Source organism: Carassius auratus, chromosome 32 (genome assembly GCF_003368295.1).
Source record: "Carassius auratus strain Wakin chromosome 32, ASM336829v1, whole genome shotgun sequence".
Lineage (NCBI taxonomy): Eukaryota > Metazoa > Chordata > Actinopteri > Cypriniformes > Cyprinidae > Carassius > Carassius auratus.
The window spans coordinates 33,079,675-33,105,244 of NC_039274.1; the positions used below are offsets into that span (position 1 = coordinate 33,079,675).

At 41.2% G+C, this 25,570-nt stretch overlaps 6 non-coding genes across 6 annotated transcripts; 3 read left to right on the forward strand and 3 right to left on the reverse strand.

The window, feature by feature from the left end:
* The first annotated feature begins 16,524 nt into the window (after positions 1 to 16,524).
* On the forward strand, positions 16,525 to 16,598 carry trnam-cau (transfer RNA methionine (anticodon CAU)). The gene has a single exon. It is a non-coding gene; the product is annotated as a tRNA-Met (tRNA).
* A 987-nt stretch (positions 16,599 to 17,585) lies between these two features.
* Positions 17,586 to 17,668, reverse strand: trnal-cag (transfer RNA leucine (anticodon CAG)). Its single transcript has one exon. It is a non-coding gene; the product is annotated as a tRNA-Leu (tRNA).
* Positions 17,669 to 17,764: 96 nt separating this feature from the next.
* trnam-cau (transfer RNA methionine (anticodon CAU)) lies at positions 17,765 to 17,838 on the forward strand. Its single transcript has one exon. It is a non-coding gene; the product is annotated as a tRNA-Met (tRNA).
* Positions 17,839 to 23,415: 5,577 nt separating this feature from the next.
* trnal-cag (transfer RNA leucine (anticodon CAG)) lies at positions 23,416 to 23,498 on the reverse strand. Its single transcript has one exon. It is a non-coding gene; the product is annotated as a tRNA-Leu (tRNA).
* Positions 23,499 to 23,594: 96 nt separating this feature from the next.
* On the forward strand, positions 23,595 to 23,668 carry trnam-cau (transfer RNA methionine (anticodon CAU)). Its single transcript has one exon. It is a non-coding gene; the product is annotated as a tRNA-Met (tRNA).
* A 1,204-nt stretch (positions 23,669 to 24,872) lies between these two features.
* On the reverse strand, positions 24,873 to 24,955 carry trnal-cag (transfer RNA leucine (anticodon CAG)). The gene has a single exon. It is a non-coding gene; the product is annotated as a tRNA-Leu (tRNA).
* Between the last annotated feature and the right edge of the window lie 615 nt (positions 24,956 to 25,570).

Below are 25,570 nucleotides of genomic sequence, written 5' to 3' on the forward strand. Positions count from 1 at the left end.
ACAAGAACTAGACCTGACTCTGGAAGGTCAACGGTGACTAACCCGGACTCTGGAGGGTCCATGAACACCTGATTCGACTCTGGAGGGTCAACCGGAAACTGACTCAACTCTGGAAAGTCCACGGGTACTTGACTCGACTCTGGATGGTCAACAGAGGCCTGACTTGCCTCTGGACAGTCAACTGGAATTTGACTCGACTCAGAAAGGTCAACTGGAACTAGCCCTGACTCTGGAGGGTCAACGGTAACTAACCCTGATTCTGGAAGGTCGACGGTGACTAACCCGGACTCTGGAGGGTCCATGAACACCTGACTCGACTCTGGAGGGTCAACCGGAAACTGACTCAACTCTGGAAAGTCCATGGGCACCTGACTCGACCCTGGAAGGTCAACAGGAGTTTGACTCAACTCAGGAAAGCCCACTGTAACTGCCTTCCTCTGCAGTGGCGCTGAGCTGGCGGCCATGTTGCACTGTGGCGCTGGACTGGTGTCCATCCTGCCTCCTGGCGCTGGGTTGACAGACATCTTTTGCTGTGGCGCTGGACTGGCGGCCATCTTGTGCTTGGCGCTCAGCTGGTGGCCATCCTGCACGGTGGTGCTGGACTGATGGCCATTTTGTGCTTTGGCGCTGTGCTGGCGTCCATCTTGCCCCTTGGCGCTGGGTTGGTAGCCATCTTGTGCTGTGGCGCTGGACTGGCGGCCATCTTGTGCGTTGGCGCTAAGCTGTCGGCCATCCTGCACTGTGGCGCTGGACTGGTGGCCACTTTGTGCTTTGGCGCTGTGCTGGCAGCCATTTTGCCTCGTGGTGCTGGGTTGGCGGCAATGCCATGCAGCGGCGCTGGGTTGCTGGCCATTTTGTGCAGGGGCACAGGACTGGCGGCCATCTTGCACAGTGGCGCTCTCCTCTCCTCTCCCCTCTCTGGTCATAATAGGGAAATGGCGGCTCCCAACCGAACCCCGGGTCAATGGGGTCAAAAACACAATTTTCAATGGTAAGAATTACTATTTCATTTTTTTAATAATAGCCAGGTCCGGTTTTGCCGACAGGCGCCATCTGCTGGACGGGGTGCAAAATTGAAGAATTATATAAAAAAAAAAGTTAATTAAATGTATGTATCGTATTATGAAAGCTGCGCACACGCAGTACACTTTTACTGTGCACTGTCCACACACTGCTTGTATTTGTCCATTTCTTTTACTAGATTTACAGTGACTGAGTCACTCTGACAGGCGCGAAAACATCTGCGGCTGGTTTTAGAACTTTAAATGATGGGGTAAAAGCAGCCCCCCCCCTTGGCAGTTGTAGGCTATAAATGATCATATATATATAATCTCTTATGATGAAAAGAACACCCAAGCCATCGGGATCGGCTTTCCGAAAACGAAGGAAGGAGGAGGAAGAAAAACGGGCCCAAAGCAGAGGTTATTTATGTAGACTATATCATCAAGCTCACAGCCTACCCGGAGGAGATAAAGACGAGGATGACCAACAACTTTTTACACCTTAACAGTAAATAAAATGCATTATTATTATTATTATTAATATTATTATTATTAATATATCAATTTACCAAAGGAACTTTTTGCGGTAGGCTATGAGCTAACAGCAACAACATGCTGTGTTACAGCAGTGGAGTAGTCTACGTGATACGCAGGTATACGCCGTATACCCACTCTTTGTGTAAATAGCCCACAATATTTTCTAACTTTGCCAAACCTAAAATGAAAACACTATAACTGCTTGTCCTTGAGGTGAGATCTTAATGCTTATCTATTGTTTTCTACTGTATCCTTCAGGTTGTTGCTTTTAAAGAGTTGTTGTGTGAACATTTGAAATAAAAAATGAATAATTATGGAATAACTGTGAAGTTGTTTTTTCCGGGGGGTTCTCTCACCTTGGGCACCAAATAACCCAGAGCCGGCCCTGATAATACCACTTAAGTATGAGCTCAATTAAAATTCAACGAATTTCAAAACGTAAGAAGAAGAAAAGAAGAAAACGCAAGAATGCTATGAGATGCTGGCTGAGACCTACTAATTGTCATCCCTCTTGTACAGTGGGGGATCCTGTTGTGTGCTGATTGGTCGGTTTGAATATCTCAGATTTGGTTTAAGTCACATGGTCAAGGATAAATGTAGAATGCAACCTGTCTGCTTTCTATCTTTCATCTCAGGGCTTTACTCTTGGATTGTCCTCTTCCTCGCTAACTGAGCTCTGCCTGGGTTGATAGTCACTTACCTCATGGCATGTGTTAAAGCGACATTATTTTTCTTTCTCAATCTCAGGTAACATTCCACATAGACGCTGGCTATTATTAACTGTACATATATTAACAATTATTCCATCATGCAAATACTTTATAGTAATTTCAAGAGTCAGTACTGCTAATAAATCATTCATCTTATGGATGACACTTCCATTCAGAAGGAAATGTTTTTAAAAACCTGCATTTACTTAAAATAGTAATATTAATATAAATAGTAATTCTTGCTATAATAACACATTCTATCTTCTCACATTTTAGGTTTACCAAACCAAGATTTACTGGCTCTCACATTGCTGCAGCAAAGCCAAATCTTAGTGTGGCCAGGAGACCTTCTCAGGTTGAAGACCAGCCCAGCGCAGCAGTGTCTAGTGCCTCTCTACGAAGCACTACTGTCTCTGTAAGTAATGGCATAATCTATAAAGTATTCTATTGAAGACACATTTCACATTCCATTCTATACGAATTATTAAACTTATAAAAATATTTTTAATACCAGAAAACCATATTTTTGCCGATGTTTCAGGGTGTGCCAGTGTTCCAGGGTGTGCAAATGGTTCAAAGACTGTCAGCGGTCCATAGGATGCCACTGTTACAGCCAACAGTTGTACAGAGCACCAATTCACAACCAGCTGCCAATCCACAAACCATGCCCAAGAGACCCTACAAGGCAAACACTTGCAGGAAGACCTACACCTGCAAAGCGTTAGCACTCGTTAGCTTGTCATTAGCGTTTTCTTTTCTCCTCTCCTCTCCTCTCTCACGCTGCAGTTTTTCACAAGTTCATCAAACAACCGCAGTAAGAATATTTCATCAAGCACGGTGAGTAATGGCTTCGCCTACTATCGTTATTTGCACCTCTTGCCACATGTACAGTTTATCTATCTCTATGTGATAAATGCAGGGAAATAGTTAGGCTGACAGAGAAGATTTCAGAATTAGAGACACGCATCCAAAATTTTATTGAGGACAGTAAGAATGTTAGGGCTCTAGATACGGGTTTGGATGCGTCTAGCTCAGGGACTCCTGTACATTGTCCGGTTCCGACAACAGAGCCCCTGCAGCAGGGCAACTGGGTGACGGTGAGGCAGCGTAGTCGTGGGTCAAAACACCGCTCTTCTGTTCCGATCAAAACATGTTCTCCCCACTCAGTGATTCACCCACTGAGAAACCTGATGAAAGTGCTCTAGTTATTAGTGATTCTATAGTACGGAACGTGAATATAGAGACACCAGCCACCATAGTCAAATGTTTACCGGGAGCCAGAGCGCCTGACATCTTGGCAAATTTAAAAGTGCTGGCTAATGCTAAACGTAAATACAGTAAGATTGTTATTCATGCCGGCGCTAATGATGTTCGACTTCGCCAGTTGGAGATCACTAAAAATAACTTTAAAGAGGTGTGTGAACTTGCAAGCACGATGTCAGACACTGTAATATGCTCTGGTCCCCTCCCTGCTTACCGTGGTGATGAGATGCATAGCAGATTGTCATCACTCAATGGCTGGATGTCTAAGTAGTGCCCACAGAATAACATAGGTTTCATAGACAATTGGACGAGCTTTTGGGGCAGACCTGACCTGTTTAAAAGAGATGGTCTTCATCCCTCCTGGGGTGGTGCCACTCTTCTGTCTAGAAATATGGCACTCAAGTATAACTCGTTTGAAGTAATGGTGCTTCATATAACATTATCCAGAGAAACAAATGTAAATGATAAATCCCCTGTTATGTTTGTACAGGCTACTGTATACAGGCCACCAGGGCACCATACAGACTTTATTAAAGAGTTTGGTGATTTTACATCGGAGTTAGTTATGGCTGCAGATAAAGTTTTAATAGTTGGTGATTTTAATATCCATGTCGATAATGAAAAAGATGCATTGGGATCAGCATTTATAGACATTCTGAACTCTATTGGTGTTAGATAACATGTTTCAGGACCTACTCATTGTCGAAATCATACTCTAGATTTAATACTGTCACATGGAATTGATGTTGATAGTGTTGAAATTATTCAGCCATGTGATGATATCTCAGATCATTATTTAGTTCTGTGTAAACTTCATATAGCCAAAATTGTAAATTCTACTTCTTGTTACAAGTATAGAAGAACCATCACTTCTACCACAAAAGACTGCTTTTTAAGTTATCTTCCTGATGTATCCAAATTCCTTAGCATATCCAAACCTCAGAACAACTTGATGATGTAACAGAAACTATGGACTCTCTCTTTTCTAGCACGTTAAATACAGTTGCTCTTTTACGCTTAAAGAAGGTTAAGGAAAACAGTTTGACACCATGGTATAATGAGCATACTCGCACCCTAAAGAGAGCAGCCCGAAAAATGGAGCGCAGCTGGAGGAAAACAAAACTAGAGGTATTTCGTATTGCTTGGCGGGAAAGTAGCATATCCTATAGAAAAGCATTAAAAACTGCTAGATCTGATTACTTTTCTTCTCTTTTAGAAGAAAACAAACATAACCCCAGGTATTTATTCAATACAGTGGCTAAATTAACGAAAAATAAAACCTCAACAAGTGTTGACATTTCCCAACACCACAACAGTAATGACTTTATGAGCTACTTTACTTCTAAAATCGATACTATTAGAGATAAAATTGCAACCATTCAGCCGTCAGCTACAGTATCACATCAGACAGTGCACTATAGACCCCCTGAGGAACAGTTCCACTCATTCTCTACTATAGGAGAGGAAGAATTGTATAAACTTGTTAAATCATCTAAACCAACAACATGTATGCTAGACCCTATACCATCTAAGCTCCTAAAAGAGGTGCTTCCAGAAGTCATAGGTCCTCTTCTGACTATTATTAATTCCTCATTGTCATTAGGATATGTCCCCAAAACCTTCAAACTGGCTGTTATTAAGCCTGTCATAAAAAAACCACAACTTGACCCCAGAGAACTTGTTAATTATAGACCAATCTCGAATCTCCCTTTTCTGTCCAAGATACTAGAAAAGGTGGTATCCTCACAATTATATTGCTTCTTAGAGAAAAATGGTATATGTGAGGATTTCCAGTCAGGATTTAGACCGTATCATAGTACTGAGAATGCTCTCCTTAGAGTTACAAATTATCTGCTCTTATCATCTGATCGTGGGTGTATCTCTCTATTAGTTTTATTGGATCTTAGTGCTGCGTTTGACACAATTGACCACAGCATTCTTTTGCATAGACTTGAACACTTTGTTGGCATCAGTGGAAGTGCATTAGCATGGTTTAAATCGTACTTATATGACCGCCATCAGTTTGTACCAGTGAATGAAGATATATCACATCGATCACAAGTGCAGTGTGGAGTACCTCAAGGCTCAGTACTAGGGCCACTACTCTTCACGCTTTATATATTACCCTTGGGAGATATCATCAGGAAACATGGTGTTAGTTTTCACTGTTATGCTGATGTTACTGAGCTTTATATTTCCTCGCAGCCCGGTGAAACACACCAATTTGAAAAAGTAATGGAATGCATAGTCAATATAAAAAATTGGATGACGAGTAATTTCTTACTGCTAAATTCAGAAAAAACAGAGGTGTTAATCATATGGCCTAAAAACTCTGCTTGTAATAACCTAGAACAATGTCTAAGACTTGATGGTTGCTCTGTCAATTCTTCATCATCAGTTAGGAACCTAGGTGTGCTACTTGATCGCAATCTTTCCTTAGAAAGCCACGTTTCTAGCATTTTCAAAACTGCATTTTTCCATCTCAAAAATATATCTAAATTACGGCCTATGCTTTCAATGTCAAATGCAGAAATGTTAATCCATGCATTTATGACTTCAAGGTTAGACTATTATAATGGTTTATTGGGTGGTTGTTCTGCACGCTTGGTAAACAAACTACAGCTAGTCCAAAATGCAGCAGCAAGAGTTCTTACTAGAAGCAGGAAGTATGACCATATTAGCCCGGTCCTGTCCACACTGCACTGGCTCCCTATCAAACATCGTATAGATTTTTAAAATATTGCTTATTACTTCTAAAGCCCTGAATGGTTTAGCACCTCAGTATTTGAATGAGCTCCTTTTACATTATACTCCTCTACGTCCGCTACGTTCTCAAAACTCAGGCAATTTGATAATACCTAGAATATCAAAATCAACTGCGGGCGGCAGATCCTTTTCCTATTTGGCACCTAAACTCTGGAATAACCTACCTAACATTGTTTGGGAGGCAGACACACTCTTGCAGTTTAAATCTAGATTAAAGACCCATCTCTTTAACCTGGCATACACATAACATACTAATATGCTTTTAATATCCAAATCCATTAAAGGATTTTTAGGCTGCATTAATTAGGTAAACCGGAACCGGAAACACTTCACATAACACCATACCTTCTACATCATTAGAAGAATGGCATCTACGCTAATATTTGTCTGTTTCTCTCTTGTTCTGAGGTCACTGTGGCCACCAGATCCAGTCTGTGTCCAGATCAGAGGGTCACTGCAGTCGCCTGGATCCAGTACGTATCCAGACCAGATGGTGGATCAGCACCTAGAAAGGACCTCTACTGCCCTGAAAGACAGCGGAGACCAGGACAACTAGAGCCCCAGATACAGATCCCCTGTAAAGACCTTGTCTCAGAGGACCACCAGGAAAAGACCACAGGAAACAGATGATTCTTCTGCACAATCTGACTTTGCTGCAGCATGGAATTGAACTACTGGTTTCGTCTGGTCAGAGGAGAACTGGCCCCCCAACTGAGCCTGGTTTCTCCCAAGGTTTTTTTCTCCATTCTGTCACCGATGGAGTTTCGGTTCCTTGCCGCTGTCGCCTCTGGCTTGCTTAGTTGGGGTAACTTCATCTACAACGATATCATTGACTTGATTGCAAATAAATGCACAGACACTATTTAAACTGAACAGAGATGACATAACTGAATTCAATGATGAACTGCCTTTAACTATCATTTTGCATTATTGAGACACTGTTTTACAAATGAATGTTGTTCAGTGCTTTGACGCAATGTATTTTGTTTAGAGCACTATATAAATAAAGGTGATTGAGAATCAGTAAATTATACTTGAACATGGCAAATTGTGGTATACTATAGTAAATCATGGTAAACTACGGTAAATCACCTTTATTTATATAGTGCTTTAAACAAAATACATTGCGTCAAAGCACTGAACAACATTCATTTGGAAAACAGTGTCTCAATAATGCAAAATGATAGTTAAAGGCAGTTCATCATTGAATTCAGTTATGTCATCTCTGTTCAGTTTAAATAGTGTCTGTTTTTATTTGCAATCAAGTCAATGATATCGCTGTAGATGAAGTGGGGTCACTACTAAGCAAGCCAGAGGCGACAGCGGCAAGGAACCGAAACTCCATCGGTGACAGAATGGAGAAAAAAACCTTGGGAGAAACCAGGCTCAGTTGGGGGGTCAGTTCTCCTCTGACCAGACGAAAACCAGTAGTTCAATTCCAGGCTGCAGCAAAGTCAGATTGTGCAGAAGAATCATCTGTTTCCTGTGGTCTTGTCCTGGTGCTCCTCTGAGACAAGGTCTTTACAGGGGATCTGTATCTGGGGCTCTAGTTGTCCTGGTCTCCGCTGTCTTTCAGGGCAGTAGAGGTCCTTTCTAGGTGCTGATCCACCATCTGGTCTGGATACGTACTGGATCCGGGTGACTGCAGTGACCCTCTGATCTGGACACTGACTGGATCTCGTGGCCACGGTGACCTTGGAACAAGAGAGAAACAGACAAATATTAGCGTAGATGCCATTCTTCTAATGATGTAGAAAGTACGGTGTTATGTGAAGTGGTTCCGGTTTACCTAATTAATGCAGCCTAAAAATCCTTTAACGGATTTGGATATTAAAAGCATATTAGTATGTTATGTGTATGCCAGGTTAAAGAGATGGGTCTTTAATCTAGATTTAAACTGCAAGAGTGTATCTGCCTCCCGAACAATGTTAGGTAGGTTATTCCAGAGTTTAGGTGCCAAATAGGAAAAGGATCTGCCACCCGCAGTTGATTTTGATATTCTAGGTATTATCAAATTGCCTGAGTTTTGAGAACGTAGCGGACGTAGAGGAGCATAATGTAAAAGGAGCTCATTCAAATACTGAGGTGCTAAACCATTCAGGGTTTTATAAGTAATAAGCAATATTTTAAAATCTATACGATGTTTGATAGGGAGCCAGTGCAGTGTGGACAGGACCGGGCTAATATGGTCATATTTCCTGGTTCTAATAAGAACTCTTGCTGCTGCATTTTGGACTAGATGTAGTTTGTTTACTAAGCGTGCAGAACAACCACCCAATAAAGCATTACAATAGTCTAACCTTGAAGTCATAAATGCATGGATTAACATTTCTGCATTTGACATTGAGAGCATAGGCCGTAATTTAGATATATTTTTGAGATGGAAAAATGCAGTTTTACAAATGCTAGAGACGTGGCTTTCTAAGGAAAGATTGCGATCAAGTAGCACACCTAGGTTCCTAACTGATGACGAAGAATTGACAGAGCAACCATCAAGTCTTAGACAGTGTTCTAGGTTATTACAAGCAGAGTTTTTAGGCCCTATGATTAACAACTCTGTTTTTTCTGAATTTAGCAGTAAGAAATTACTCGTCATCCAATTTTTTATATCGACTATGCATTCCATTAGTTTTTCAAATTAGTGTATTTCACCAGGCTGCGAGGAAATATAGAGCTGCGTATCATCAGCATAACAGTGAAAGCTAACACCATGTTTCCTGATGATATCTCCCAAGGGTAACATATAAAGCGTGAAGAGTAGCGGCCCTAGTACTGAGCCTTGAGGTACTCCATACTGCACTTGTGATCAAATCGTGGTAAATCGTGGTAAACAATGCTAAATCAGGCTAGAAATAGGTAAATCATACTTGAACATGGTAAATCGTGGTATACTATAGTAAATCATGGTAAACTATGGTAAATCATGGTAAACTATGGTAAATCATGCTAGAATCAATAAATCATACTTGAACATGGTAAATCGTGGCATACTATAGTAAATCATGGTAAATTATGGTAAATCGTGGTAAATCATGGTAAACTATGCTAAATCATGCTAGAATCAGTAAATCATACTTGAACATGGTAAATCATGGTATACTATAGTAAATCATAGTAAACTATGGTAAATCGTGGTAAATCATGGTAAACTATGGTAAATCATGGTAAACTATGATAAATCATACTAGAATCAGTAAATCATACTTGAACATGGTAAATCGTGGTATACTATAGTAAATCATGGCAAACTATGGTAAATCATGGTAAACTATGGTAAATCGTGGTAAACTATGGTAAATCATGCTAGAAACATGCTACTCGCATGCTAGAAACATGCTAGAAACATGCTAGAAACATGCTAGAAACATGCTAATAATGCTAAAATCATGCTAGCAACATGCTAGTCGCATGCTAGTCATGATAGAAACATCCTCGCAACATGCTAATCATGTTAACACACATGCTAGTCTCATGCTAGAAACATGCTAGTGACATGCTACCAATATGCTAATCATGTTAGAAAAATGCTAGCAACATGCTAGTCGCATGCTAGTCTTGCTAGCAACATGCTTATCATCCTAGAAACATGATAGCAACATGCTAGCAACATGCTAATCATGCTAGAAATATGCTAGCAACAATGGTAATCATGGTAAAATCATGCTAGCAACATGCTAGTCGCATGCTAATCATGCTAGAAACATGCTATCAACATTCTAGCAACATGCTAATCATGCTAGCAACATGCTAGTGACATGCTAGTGATATGCTAATCAAGCTAGAAACATGCTAACAACATGCTAATCATGGTAAAATCATGCTAGCAACATGCTAGTCCCATGCTTATCATGTTAGAAAAATGCTAACAACATGCTAATCATGCTAGCAACATACTAGTCGCATGCTAGTCATGCTAGAAACATGTTAATCATGCTAGGAATATGTTAGCAACAATGCTAATCATGGTAAAATTATGCTAGCAACATGCTAGTTGCATGTTAATCATGTTAGAAACATGTTAGCGACATGATAGCAACATGGTAATCATGCTAGCAACATGTTAGCAACATGCTAGTCACATGCTAATCATGCTAGAAACATGCTAGTCACATGCTAATCATGCTAGAAACATGCTAGCAACATGTTAATCATGCTAGAAAAATGTTAACATAATGCTAATAATGCTAAAATAACGCTAGCAACATGTAAGTCCCTTGCTAGAAACATGCTAGCAACATGCTAAAATCATGCTAGCAACATGCTAGTTGCATGCTAGTCATGCTAGAAACATTCTAGCAACATGCTAACAACATGTTAATCATGCTAGAAACATGCTAGCAACATTCTAGCAACATGCTATTCATGCTAGAAACATGCTAGCAACATGCTAATCTTGCTAGAAACATGCTAGCATCATGCTATTAATGGTAAAATAATGCTAGCAACATGCTAGTTGCATGATAGAAACATGCTAGCAAAATGCTAGTCGCATGCTAAAATCATGCTAGCAACATGTTAGTCGCATGCTAGTCATGCTAGAAACATGTTAACAACATGCTTATCATGCTAGCAACATGCTAGTCATGCTAGTCGCATGCTAGTCATGCTAGTCGCATGTTAGCAACATGCTAATCATGCTAGAAACATGCTAGTCGCATGATAATCATGCTAGAAACATGCTACCAAAATGCTAAAATCAAGCTAATCATGTAAGCAACATGCTAGTCGCATGCTAATCATGCTAGAAACATGCTAGCAACATGCTTACAAATGCTAATCATTCTAGAAACATGTTAGCGACATGCTAATAATGTTAGAAACATGGTAACGATATGCTAACAACATGCTAATCATGTTAGAAACATGTTAACAACATGCTGATTATGCTAGAAACATGTTAGCTACATGCTAGTTGCATGATAATCATGTTAGAAACATGCAGTCATGTTAGAAAAATGCGAACAACATGCTAGTCGCATGCTAATCATGCTAGAAACATGTTAGCAACATGCTAACAAATGCTAATCATTCTAGAAACATGTTAGCGACACGCTAATGATGTTAGAAACATGTTAACGATATGCTAACAACATGCTAATCATGCTAGAAACATGTTAGCAACATGCTGATAATGCTAGAAACATGTTAGCTAAATGCTAGTCGCATGATAATCATGTTAGAAACATGCTAGCAACAGCTAGTCGCATGATAATCATGCTAGAAACATGCTAGCAACATGCTAACAAATGCTAATCATGCTAGAAACATGTTAGCAACATGCTGATAATGCTAGAAACATGTTAGCTACATGCTAGTCGCATGATAATCATGTTAGAAACATGCTAGCAACAGCTAGTCGCATGATAATCATGTTAGAAACATGCTAGCAACTTGCTAGTCATGTTAGAAAAATGCAAACAACATGCTAGCAACATGATAATCATGCTGCTAATCATGCTAGAAACATGTTAGCTAAATGCTAGTTGCATGATAATCATGTTAGAAACATGCTAGCAACAGCTAGTCGCATGATAATCATGCTAGAAACATGCTAGCAACATGCTAACAAATGCTAATCATGCTAGAAACATGTTAGCAACATGCTGATAATGCTAGAAACATGTTAGCTACATGCTAGTCGCATGATAATCATGTTAGAAACATGCTAGCAACAGCTAGTCGCATGATAATCATGTTAGAAACATGCTAGCAACTTGCTAGTCATGTTAGAAAAATGCAAACAACATGCTAGCAACATGATAATCATGCTGCTAATCATGCTAGAAACATGTTAGCAACATGCTAATCATGCTAGAGAAATGCTAGTGACATGCTAATCATTCTAAAATCATGCTACCAACATGCTAGTCGCATGCTAATCATGCTAGAAACATGTTAGCAACGTGCTAGTCAAATGCTAATCATGCTAGAAATATACTAGCAACATGTTAGTCATGATAACAATATGTTAGCAACATGCTATTAACATGCTAATAATGCTAGAAACATGGTAGTCATGCTAGAAACATGCTAGCAACATGCTAGTCATTCGAACAAAATGCTAGTAACTTGCTAATCATGCTAGAAACATGCTAGCAACATGCTAGCAGTGTGTTAATAATGCTAGAAACATGCTAGAAACATGGTAGTGACATGCTAGTCATGCTAACAACATGCTAGTAACTTGCTAATCATGCTAGAAACATGTTAGTCGCATGCATTTTTTTCTGTCAAACTAATCTATCATTTTTTCTTTTGAACTAATCTATATCATTCTTTCTAACTAATCTATCTGTCATTCTTTCTAACTAATATATCTTTCTTTCAACTAATCTATCATTCTAACTTTAAACTATAAACTTCTAACTTTAAACTTCTTCAAACTTTCTGGTGAGGCTTTCTCAAGCCAACTTAAAGTTTCTCAACAAACTTTTTTTTCTAGTTTTATTTATTGTTGTGTTTAGTTGTTTAAATATAGTTCACTTTTGTTAATATTTGTGTTGAACATTATTTTATTTAATTTATTTACTGCTTTTTAATCCCATTTAACTTTTACTTATTTGTTTTGTAAAACTTTATTTACTGTTTTATTTACCTTTTTAATTTATTATTTTAAAACTTAATTTAATATTCATTATTGTTCTGTTAGCATAAAATAAAAACAAATTGAGAAATGCTTTTTGATTTCTACATTTATTTTCCTTTTATTTCCCTTTTAAATTTAATTTAATATTCATAACTGTTATGTTGGAATAATTGTACAAAAAAGGAGAATTATTGCTGTTTTATTTGTAGTTTAGTAAACATTTCATCAGTACACTGCAACAAAAGAACGTATTCCTATAAAAATTTAATTTGCACTTTGTCATTTGTCACAGACATTTTTCAGCATAATAATGATTATTTTTGCATCCTTTTTAATTATATATGACAGATTTGAAGGTGTCTTAAATGAATGTAACTTTTAAATTCTTTTTTTGATTTAATATCAATAAAACTACAACTAATTGCATGCTTAAAATAAATATGAATACAACTACAAATAATAACATGCTTACCCTTACGAAAATTAACCATGGTTTTACTACAAATAAAACCAAAAAACCATGGTTACTGTAGTTAAACCATGGTAACCACAAATTAACCATGGTTTTGCTATATTAACCATAGTTTAACCATGGTATTTGTAGTAAATCTGTAGTTTTACAAATGGCAGTCAATACGCCAAAAAACCATGGGTTACTACAGTTTTACTATAATAAAACCATGATTATTTTTCGTAAGGGTAATCAGATTAAAAATTAATACAACAGCTACTAAATAAGTAATAATAACAAAACACATTCATTCAAAACACTTTTATTTACAATGAAGTCAAAATTCTGCATGCATGCTGATTAATGCTACATGAAGGCAGTAATAGCGTCCCTCTCATATTCATGTAACACGTGGCCACATCCTCCTGAGGTTTTGTGAAGTTTCAAAGGCCATATTGCTGCACTGGCCCGGTCCTGAAGATTTGCCTTGTACAACGTTCGGAAGATTAGACCCTTCCGATCAGAGCAGGCCACACAACTCCTTGTCCAAGCTCTTTGTTTTCTCCAGACTGGACTACTGCTATGCTCCCTTGGCGGGTCTTCCGGCACGTACTATCAAGCCTCTGCAACTGATCCAGGATGCAGCAGCGAGAGTGGTCTTCAACGAGCCAAAGAAAGCCCACGTCACACCTCTCTTCATAATTTTGCACTGGCTACCAATAGCTGTTCGCATCAGATTCAAGGTACTGATGTTTGCGTACAAGATAACCACTGGCTCTGCAGCAATATACCTAAAGTCGCTGATGCAGACCTACGCTTGCTTTCTGCAAGTGAACGATGCCTCGTGGTGCCATCCCAAAGAGGCACAAAATCACTCTCAAGGACTTTTTCCTGGACTGTTCCCAGCTGGTGGATCGGCCTGCCTATCTCAATTCGAGCAGCGGAGGCTTTAACCCTTTTCAAAAAGTGTCTAAAAACTCATCCTTGTCTTCAACGCCTGCCCAATTAATACTAGCATTTGCCTAATGCGTTGTTTTGTCAAAGTTAACGCCCTGCTGGCCCAACGTAGCAGATGACTGAAGTCTCTGTCTGCAGCCAAAGGATAGGTCTGTCAGAAGTGGGATTCGAACCCACGCCTCCAGGGGAGACTGCGACGCTAGCTGACGAAGGATAGTCCGACATAATTTCAGAAATGTTGAGCAATGTCGAACTGCGCAGCCAATCGCATCGAAGTGCTATGACATTTGGACCAATCGCGTCGAAGCGCCTTAACATTTCCAGCCAATCAAAAAGCGCAATTTATAACATTATCTTGACATTCGTGACATTTGACCAATCAGAGAGCAGGGGGATTTCGACGGCACGTTTCCACGTCTCACCGCTAGGTGGAGGGGTCAGCGCTTCTAGTCAGGTGTCAATCAAGTTGCCGAACCGTGCCGAAGGTGTACGAAAGAATGACATCATCCTCAGGGGGCGTGTCAGAGGTAAAAAAGGTTAATTACTCAAGTTTGTGACCTATGACAAGGGTCATTGTCGCGTAGTTCGACATAAAAAGTGGTACGAGATTTGTCAATGGGTGAGTGTTTGTTACCTTTGCATTATAGATGTATAAAAATAAAAAATAATCGTAATCGAACATTATTAGTATCTTGCTTTAGTGTATTTGCATAAGAGAACAACACATCAGGCTTCAAAACAAACATTTACCTGGTCCCATTCATTTGAACGATGTAATGTGATGGTTGTGTTATGTTATGGCTTTCAACAGTGCAAACCAGAGTGTGTAATAATTGTTTATAGACATTTATGTAATGTTGCAGGTATTTTAAGAAATGTTCCTGTCTTGTATCTTTCTCCTCTAAATAGAGATACCAGTTGTAACATTATATATAAGATAAATGTGACTTGTGTCCTAGAAATTAATGAATTAATGAATAAATATATGAATTTAATGAAGTTTTTTATGCTCTGTTAAGGGACTCACTTGTATTATGCATTATATTTGTTATAATGCTTACAGATAGAGAAATGTCAGATGCTGTCTCGTGGCCAAACAACCTTGCTTGGAGGTGTGCTGAAATGCGTGTTTTTTATTAGTATCATTAGTATATTTAATGAAGAGGTTTCTTTCTGAATTATGTATTAAGGTTTTTTTTTTTTTTTTTTTGGGTCGTCTTAAGCCTCTACTGGACCAGCACAAAGGGTGGTGGAAAAACCTCATGCTGCTGAAACAGCAAAGAAGGCCATGGAGCAGAGTCAGCCTGACCCCCAGCCTCATCCCATGCCCCTGCCCCAGCCCCAGCCTACTGCACCTGTGGAAGCAAGAGTTGCAATACAATTTTCTATGGTAAGAATTACTATTTAACTTTTTTAATAATACCACTTAAGAATGTGCTCAATTAAAATTCAAGAAAGTTCAGAACGTAAGATGAAGAAAAAAAGAAAAAGCAAGAATGCTATGAGATGATGGCTGAGACCTACCAATTGTCACCCCTCTTGTACAGTGGGGGAAGCCTGTTGTCTGCTGAATGGTCAGTTTGAATATCTCAGATTTGGTTTAAGTCACATGGTCAAGGATAAATGTAGAATGTAACCTGTCTGCTTTCTCTCTTGAGACTAGACTCATGTCCCTCATGGCATCTCTCTCTCAATACTTCTCATGTGTTAAAGCTACATTATCTTTTTTTCTCAATCTCAGGTAACATACCACATAGATGCTGGCTATTATTAAATGTACACATATTAACAATTATTCCATCTTGCAAATACTATGTAGTAATTTCAGGAGTCAATACTGTTAATAAATATGAAAAAAAAAGTTGTCTTTAGCTGGATTCGAACCCGGGTCGAGGGGAGCACCTACAATAGAAAACAGTGTAATATAAATGCGCAAATTTACCGCAAGAAGAAACCGGAAGATGTATCACTGCGCGCATGCTAATGAAGATCCGTCTTTGAACGTCAAATTTCACTCTTTCTTTTCTTCGTTTTTTCTTTCTCTTCTTCCCCTTGTCCTTTTCTTCCTTCCTTCTTTTCTTCCCTTCTTCTCCGTCTTTGACGGACTATTGTTCCCCAGCTTCAACGCAGCGCCTTAGACCGCTCGGCCATCCTGACACCCTTGCCTGGCTAGAGATGGCCTGTTCGAGCCACACCTGAAACCAGGGACCTAGAAGCTACTTTTTCTCTGTTCGGGCCCCCTTTAGCCCACGGGCCTCGTTGGCGCAGTTAGGCAGCGCGTCAGTCTCATAATCTGAAGGTCGTGAGTTCGAGCCTCACACGGGGCAGGGTGGTTCTTTTTTTCTGATAACTGAGAGAGCTTAGACCAGGGGTATCAAACTAAATTCCTTTAGGGCCCGAGCCCTGTAGAGAGTTGTTCCAACCCTTCTCAAACACACAAGGCATGTAGTTTTCAAATGAGCCTGAAGGGCATGATTAGTTGCATCAGGTGTGTTCTTTCAGGCTTGAATCTAGGCGTGCAATCCTTTTATTTACAGTGTAGTCAAAATTCTGCATGCATGCTGGCTAATGCTACATGAAGGCAGCAATAGCATCCCTCTCATATTCATGTAACACGTGGCCACGTCCTCCTGAGGTTTTGTGAAGTTTCAAAGGCCATATTGCTGCACTGGCCCGGTCCTGAAGATTTGCCTTGTACAACGTTCGGAAGATTAGACCCTTCCGATCAGAGCAGGCCACACAACTCCTTGTCCAAGCTCTTTGTTTTCTCCAGACTGGACTACTGCTATGCTCCCTTGGCGGGTCTTCCGGCACGTACTATCAAGCCTCTGCAACTGATCCAGGATGCAGCAGCGAGACTGGTCTTCAACGAGCCAAAGAAAGCCCACGTCACACCTCTCTTCATAATTTTGCACTGGCTACCAATAGCTGTTCGCATCAGATTCAAGGTACTGATGTTTGCCTACAAGATAACCACTGGCTCTGCAGCAATATACCTAAAGTCTCTGGTGGAGACCTACGCTTGCTTTCTGCAAGTGAACGATGCCTCGTGGTGCCATCCCAAAGAGGCACAAAATCACTCTCAAGGACCTTTTCCTGGACTGTTCCCAGCTGGTGGATCGGCCTGCCTATCTCAATTCGAGCAGCGGAGGCTTTAACCCTTTTCAAAAAGTGTCTAAAAACTCATCCTTGTCTTCAACGCCTGCCCAATTAATACTAGCATTTGCCTAATGCTTCGTTTTGTCAAAGTTAACGCCCTGCTGGCCCAACGTAGCAGAAGACTGAAGTCTCTGTCTGCAGCCAAAGGATAGGTCTGTCAGAAGTGGGATTCGAACCCACGCCTCCAGGGGAGACTGCGACCTGAACGCAGCGCCTTAGACCGCTCGGCCATCCTGACACCCTTGCCTGGCTAGAAATGGCCTGTTCGAGCCGCACCTGAAACCAGGGACCTAGAAGCTACTTTTTCTCTGTTCGGGCCCCCTTTAGCCCACGGGCCTCGTTGGCGCAGTTAGGCAGCGCGTCAGTCTCATAATCTGAAGGTCGTGAGTTCGAGCCTCACACGGGGCAGGGTGGTTCTTTATTTCTGATAACTGAGAGAGCTTAGACCAGGGGTGTCAAACTAAATTCCTTTAGGGCCCGAGCCCTGTAGAGTGTTGTTCCAACCCTTCTCAAACACACAAGGCATGTAGTTTTCAAATGAGCCTGAAGGGCATGATTAGTTGGATCAGGTGTGTTCTATCAGGCTTGAATCTAAACTCTGCAGGTCTCCGGCCTTCCAGGGACTGAGTTTGACACCCGTGGCTTAGAAAGAAAGAGTGAGGTTCTCTGTCCCCTTTCGTGTGGGTTTCCCTGTGTCTCCTGGGGGCAAAAGGCCACAGCTCCTCTTCAGGGCAGGTGAAATGATGCTTTGTGGAAAACTGTGAGGTTCCAGGTAAATTCCCTGAATCTCATCCAGCGACATTGCGTGTAGGCCCGTGCAATCCTTTTATTTACAGTGAAGTCAAAATTCTGCATGCATGCTGGCTAATGCTACATGAAGGCAGCAATAGCATCCCTCTCATATTCATGTAACACGTGGCCACGTCCTCCTGAGGTTTTGTGAAGTTTCAAAGGCCATATTGCTGCACTGGCCCGGTCCTGAAGATTTGCCTTGTACAACGTTCGGAAGATTAGACCCTTCCGATCAGAGCAGGCCACACAACTCCTTGTCCAAGCTCTTTGTTTTCTCCAGACTGGACTACTGCTATGCTCCCTTGGCGGGTCTTCCGGCACGTACTATCAAGCCTCTGCAACTGATCCAGGATGCAGCAGCGAGACTGGTCTTCAACGAGCCAAAGAAAGCCCACGTCACACCTCTCTTCATAATTTTGCACTGGCTACCAATAGCTGTTCGCATCAGATTCAAGGTACTGATGTTTGCCTACAAGATAACCACTGGCTCTGCAGCAATATACCTAAAATCGCTGGTGCAGACCTACGCTTGCTTTCTGCAAGTGAACGATGCCTCGTGGTGAATCCCAAAGAGGCACAAAATCACTCTCAAGGACCTTTTCCTGGACTGTTCCCAGCTGGTGGATCGGCCTGCCTATCTCAATTCGAGCAGCGGAGGCTTTAACCCTTTTCAAAAAGTGTCTAAAAACTCATCCTTGTCTTCAACGCCTGCCCAATTAATACTAGCATTTGCCTAATGCGTCGTTTTGTCAAAGTTAACGCCCTGCTGGCCCAACGTAGCAGAAGACTGAAGTCTCTGTCTGCAGCCAAAGGATAGGTCTGTCAGAAGTGGGATTCGAACCCACGCCTCCAGGGGAGACTGCGACCTGAGCGCTAGCTGACGAAGGATAGTCCGACATAATTTCAGAAATGTTGAGCAATGTCGAACTGCGCAGCCAATCGCATCGAAGCGCTATGACATTTGGACCAATCGCGTCGAAGCGCCTTAACATTTCCAGCCAATCAAAAAGCGCAATTTATAACATTATCTTGACATTCGTGACATTTGACCAATCAGAGAGCAGGGGGATTTCGACGGCACGTTTCCACGTCTCACCACTAGGTGGAGGGGTCAGCGCTTCTAGTCAGGTGTCAATCAAGTTGCCGAACCGTGCCGAAGGTGTACGAAAGAATGACATCATCCTCAGGGGGCGTGTCAGAGGTAAAAAAGGTTAATTACTCAAGTTTGTGACCTATGACAAGGGTCATTGTCGCGTAGTTCGACATAAAAAGTGGTACGAGATTTGTCAATGGGTGAGTGTTTGTTACCTTTGCATTATAGATGTATAAAAATAAAAAATAATCGTAATCGAACATTATTAGTATCTTGCTTTAGTGTATTTGCATAAGAGAACAACACATCAGGCTTCAGAACAAACATTTACCTGGTCCCATTCATTTGAACGATGTAATGTGATGGTTGTGTTATGTTATGGCTTTCAACAGTGCAAACCAGAGTGTGTAATAATTGTTTATAGACATTTATGTAATGTTGCAGGTATTTTAAGAAATGTTCCTGTCTTGTATCTTTCTCCTCTAAATAGAGATACCAGTTGTAACATTATATATAAGATAAATGTGACTTGTGTCCTAGAAATGAATGAATGAATGAATAAATATATGAATTTAATGAAGTATTTTATGCTCTCTTAAGGGACTCACTTGTATTGTGCATTATATTTGTTATAATGCTTACAGATAGAGAAATGTCAGATGCTGTCTCGTGGCCAAACAACCTTGCTTGGAGGTGTGCTGAAATGCATGTTTTTTATTAGTATCATTAGTATATTTACTGAAAAGGTTTCTTTCTGAATTATGTATTAAGGGTTTTTTTTTTTTTTTTTTTTTCTCCGTCTGAAGCCTCTACTGGACCAGCACAAAGGGTGGTGGAAGAACCTCATGATGCTGAAACAGCAAAGAAGGCCATGGAGCAGAGTCAGCCTGACCCCCAGCCTCATCCCATGCCCCTGCCCCGGCCCCAGCCTACTGCACCTGTGGAAGCAAGAGTTGCAACACAATTTTCAATGGTAAGAATTACTATTTAACTTTTTTAATAATACCACTTAAGAATGTGCTCAATTAAAATTCAAGAAAGTTCAGAACGTAAGATAAAGAAAAAAAGAAAAAGCAAGAATGCTATGAGATGCTGGCTGAGACCTACTAATTGTCACCCCTCTTGTACAGTGGGGGCACCTGTTGTCTGCTGAATGGTCAGTTTGAATATCTCAGATTTGGTTTAAGTCACATGGTCAAGGATAAATGTAGAATGTAACCTGTTTGCTTTCTCTCTTGAGACTAGACTCATGTCCCTCATGGCATCCCTCTCAATACTTCTCATGTTTTAAAGCTACATTATCTTTCTTTCTCAATCTCAGGTAACATACCACATAGATGCTGGCTATTATTAACTGTACACATTAACAATTATTCCATCATGCAAATACTTTGTAGTAATTTCAGGAGTCAATACTGCTAATAAATATGGATGACACTTCTATTCAGAAAGAAATGTTTTTAAAAACCTGCATTTACTTAAAATAGTAATATTAATATAAATCGTAATTCTTGCTATTATAACACATTCTGTCTTCTCACATTTTTGATTTACCAAACCAAGATTTACTGGCTCTCACATTGCTGCAGCAAAGCCAAATCTTAGTGTGGTCAGGAGACCTTCTCAGGTTGAAGACCAACCCAGCGCAGCAGTGTCTTGTGCCTCTATACCAAGCAGTACTGTCTCTGTAAGTAATGGCATAATGTATAAAGTATTCTATAAAGGCACTTTTCACGTTCCATTCTGTACGAATTATTAAACTTGTTCAATTTTTCTTTTAATACCAGAAAACCATATTTTTGTCGATGTTTCAGGGTGTGCCAGTGTTCCAGGGTCTACAAATGGTTCAAAGACTGTCAGCGGTCCATAGGATGCCACTGTTACAGCCTATTTTGCAGAGCACCAATTCACAACCAGCTCCACAAACCATGCCCAAGAGACCCTACAAGGCAAACACTTGCAGGAAGTGTGGAAAATTCAAAACCAGTGCAACGGGACATAGCCAGTACAGGGGCAAGGTGTATATACTGTCCACAGACTGAGAACATTACAAAAGAAAAGTGGTTAGAGTAAATCCGGAGAACCTTCTCCCAAATAATGTATACACTGTATATTTTTATTTATTGTTGTGTGTATATAGTTGTTTAAATATAGTTCACTATTGTTAATATTTGTGTCTAACATTATTTTATTTAACTTGCTTTTTTAATCCTATTTAACTTTTACTTTTACCTTTTTAATTTATTGTTTGAAAACTTCTATTAATATTCATTACTTTTCTGTTAGCATAATTGTAAAATAAATAAAAAAACAAATTGAGAAATGTGTTTTGATTTCTACATTTATTTTCCTTTTATTTCACTTTTAATTTTGTTTTTTTGAAAACTTATATAAATTTAATTTGTTTAATATTCATTACTGTTATGTTGGCATAATTGTAAAAAAAAAAAAAAAGAGAATGATTGCTTTTTTATTTGTACTTTAGTAAACATTTCATCAGTACACTGCAACAATAGAACGTATTCCTATAAAAAGATAATTTGCACTTTGTCATTTGTCACAGACATTTTTAAGCATAATAATGACTATTTTTGCATCCTTTTTTAATTAAAAATGACAGATTTAAAGGTGTCTTGAATTAATGTAACCTTAAAAAAAATCTGATTTAATATCAATAAAATCACAACTAATAACATGCTTAAAATAAATATGAATACAACTACACATAATAACATGCTTAATAACAAAAATAATACAACAACTACTAAATAACTAATAATAACAAAACACATTTCCATTGGTGTATTAAAATGTAATAAAAAAATATCAAACAAGCACATATATACATTTAATTAACCTTGAAACTTCATTTATTTAAAGCAATTAACAATAAAACAAAAAGTTGTCTTTAGCTGGATTCGAACCCGGGTCGAGGGGAGCACCTGCAATAGAAAACAGTGTAATATAAATGCGCGAATTTACCGCAAGAAGAAACCGGAAGATGTATCACTGCGCGCATGCTAAGGAAGATCCGTCTTTGAACATCAAATTTCACCCTTTCTTTTCTTCATTTTTTCTTTCTCTTCTTCCCCTTCTCTTTTTCTTCCTTCCCTCTTTTCTTCCCTTCTTCCCCGTCTTTGACGGACTATTGTTCCCCAGCTTGAGCGCAGCACCTTAGACCGCTCGGCCATCCTGACACCCTTGCCTGGCTAGAGATGGCCTGTTCGAGCCGCACCTGGAAAAACTGTGAGGTTCCAGGTAAATTCCCTGAATCTCATCCAGCGACATTGCGTGTAGGCCCGTGCAATCCTTTTATTTACAGTGAAGTCAAAATTCTGCATGCATGCTGGCTAATGCTACATGAAGGCAGCAATAGCATCCCTCTCATATTCATGTAACACGTGGCCACGTCCTCCTGAGGTTTTGTGAAGTTTCAAAGGCCATATTGCTGCACTGGCCCGGTCCTGAAGATTTGCCTTGTACAACGTTCGGAAGATTAGACCCTTCCGATCAGAGCAGGCCACACAACTCCTTGTCCAAGCTCTTTGTTTTCTCCAGACTGGACTACTGCTATGCTCCCTTGGCGGGTCTTCCGGCACGTACTATCAAGCCTCTGCAACTGATCCAGGATGCAGCAGCGAGACTGGTCTTCAACGAGCCAAAGAAAGCCCACGTCACACCTCTCTTCATAATTTTGGCACTGGCTACCAATAGCTGTTCGCATCAGATTCAAGGTACTGATGTTTGCCTACAAGATAACCACTGGCTCTGCAGCAATATACCTAAAGTCGCTGGTGCAGACCTACGCTTGCTTTCTGCAAGTGAACGATGCCTCATGGTGCCATCCCAAAGAGGCACAAAATCACTCTCAAGGACCTTTTCGTGGACTGTTCCCAGCTGGTGGATCGGCCTGCCTATCTCAATTCGAGCAGCGGAGGCTTTAACCCTTTTCAAAAAGTGTCTAAAAACTCATCCTTGTCTTCAACGCCTGCCCAATTAATACTGGCATTTGCCTAATGCGTCGTTTTGTCAAAGTGAACGCCCTGCTGGCCCAACGTAGCAGAAGACTGAAGTCTCTGTCTGCAGCCAAAGGATAGGTCTGTCAGAAGTGGGATTCGAACCCACGCCTCCAGGGGAGACTGCAACCTGAACGCAGCGCCTTAGACCGCTCGGCCATCCTGACACCCTTGCCTGGCTAGAGATGGCCTGTTCGAGCCGCACCTGAAACCAGGGACCTAGAAGCTACTTTTTCTCTGTTCGGGCCCCCTTTAGCCCACGGGCCTCGTTGGCGCAGTTAGGCAGCGCGTCAGTCTCATAATCTGAAGGTCGTGAGTTCGAGCCTCACACGGGGCAGGGTGGTTCTTTTTTTCTGATAACTGAGAGAGCTTAGACCAGGGGTGTCAAACTAAATTCCTTTAGGCCCGAGCCCTGTAGAGTGTTGTTCCAACCCTTCTCAAACACACAAGGCATGTAGTTTTCAAATGAGCCTGAAGGGCATGATTAGTTGGATCAGGTGTGTTCTATCAGGCTTGAATCTAAACTCTGCAGGTCTCCGGCCTTCCAGGGACTGAGTTTGACACCCGTGGCTTAGAAAGAAAGAGTGAGGTTCTCTGTCCCCTTTCGTGTGGGTTTCCCTGTGTCTCCTGGGGGCAAAAGGCCACAGCTCCTCTTCAGGGCAGGTGAAATGATGCTTTGTGGAAAACTGTGAGGTTCCAGGTAAATTCCCTGAATCTCATCCAGCGACATTGCGTGTAGGCCCGTGCAATCCTTTTATTTACAGTGAAGTCAAAATTCTGCATGCATGCTGGCTAATGCTACATGAAGGCAGCAATAGCATCCCTCTCATATTCATGTAACACGTGGCCACGTCCTCCTGAGGTTTTGTGAAGTTTCAAAGGCCATATTGCTGCACTGGCCCGGTCCTGAAGATTTGCCTTGTACAACGTTCGGAAGATTAGACCCTTCCGATCAGAGCAGGCCACACAACTCCTTGTCCAAGCTCTTTGTTTTCTCCAGACTGGACTACTGCTATGCTCCCTTGGCGGGTCTTCCGGCACGTACTATCAAGCCTCTGCAACTGATCCAGGATGCAGCAGCGAGACTGGTCTTCAACGAGCCAAAGAAAGCCCACGTCACACCTCTCTTCATAATTTTGCACTGGCTACCAATAGCTGTTCGCATCAGATTCAAGGTACTGATGTTTGCCTACAAGATAACCACTGGCTCTGCAGCAATATACCTAAAGTCGCTGGTGCAGACCTACGCTTGCTTTCTGCAAGTGAACGATGCCTCGTGGTGCCATCCCAAAGAGGCACAAAATCACTCTCAAGGACCTTTTCGTGGACTGTTCCCAGCTGGTGGATCGGCCTGCCTATCTCAATTCGAGCAGCGGAGGCTTTAACCCTTTTCAAAAAGTGTCTAAAAACTCATCCTTGTCTTCAACGCCTGCCCAATTAATACTGGCATTTGCCTAATGCGTCGTTTTGTCAAAGTGAACGCCCTGCTGGCCCAACGTAGCAGAAGACTGAAGTCTCTGTCTGCAGCCAAAGGATAGGTCTGTCAGAAGTGGGATTCGAACCCACGCCTCCAGGGGAGACTGCGACCTGAACGCAGCGCCTTAGACCGCTCGGCCATCCTGACACCCTTGCCTGGCTAGAGATGGCCTGTTCGAGCCGCACCTGAAACCAGGGAACCTAGAAGCTACTTTTTCTCTGTTCGGGCCCCCTTTAGCCCACGGGCCTCGTTGGCGCAGTTAGGCAGCGCGTCAGTCTCATAATCTGAAGGTCGTGAGTTCGAGCCTCACACAGGGCAGGGTGGTTCTTTTTTCTGATAACTGAGAGAGCTTAGACCAGGGTGTCAAACTAAATTCCTTTAGGCCCGAGCCCTGTAGAGTGTTGTTCCAACCCTTCTCAAACACACAAGGCATGTAGTTTTCAAATGAGCCTGAAGGGCATGATTAGTTGGATCAGGTGTGTTCTATCAGGCTTGAATCTAAACTCTGCAGGTCTCCGGGCCTTCCAGGGACTGAGTTTGACACCCGTGGCTTTAGAAAGAAAGAGTGAGGTTCTCTGTCCCCTTTCGTGTGGGTTTCCCTGTGTCTCCTGGGGGCAAAAGGCCACAGCTTCCTCTCAGGGCAGGTGAAATGATGCTTTGTGGAAAACTGTGAGGTTCCAGGGTAAATTCCTGAATCTCATCCAGCGACAATGCGTGTAGGCCCGTGCAATCCTTTTATTACAGTGAAGTCAAAATCTGCAT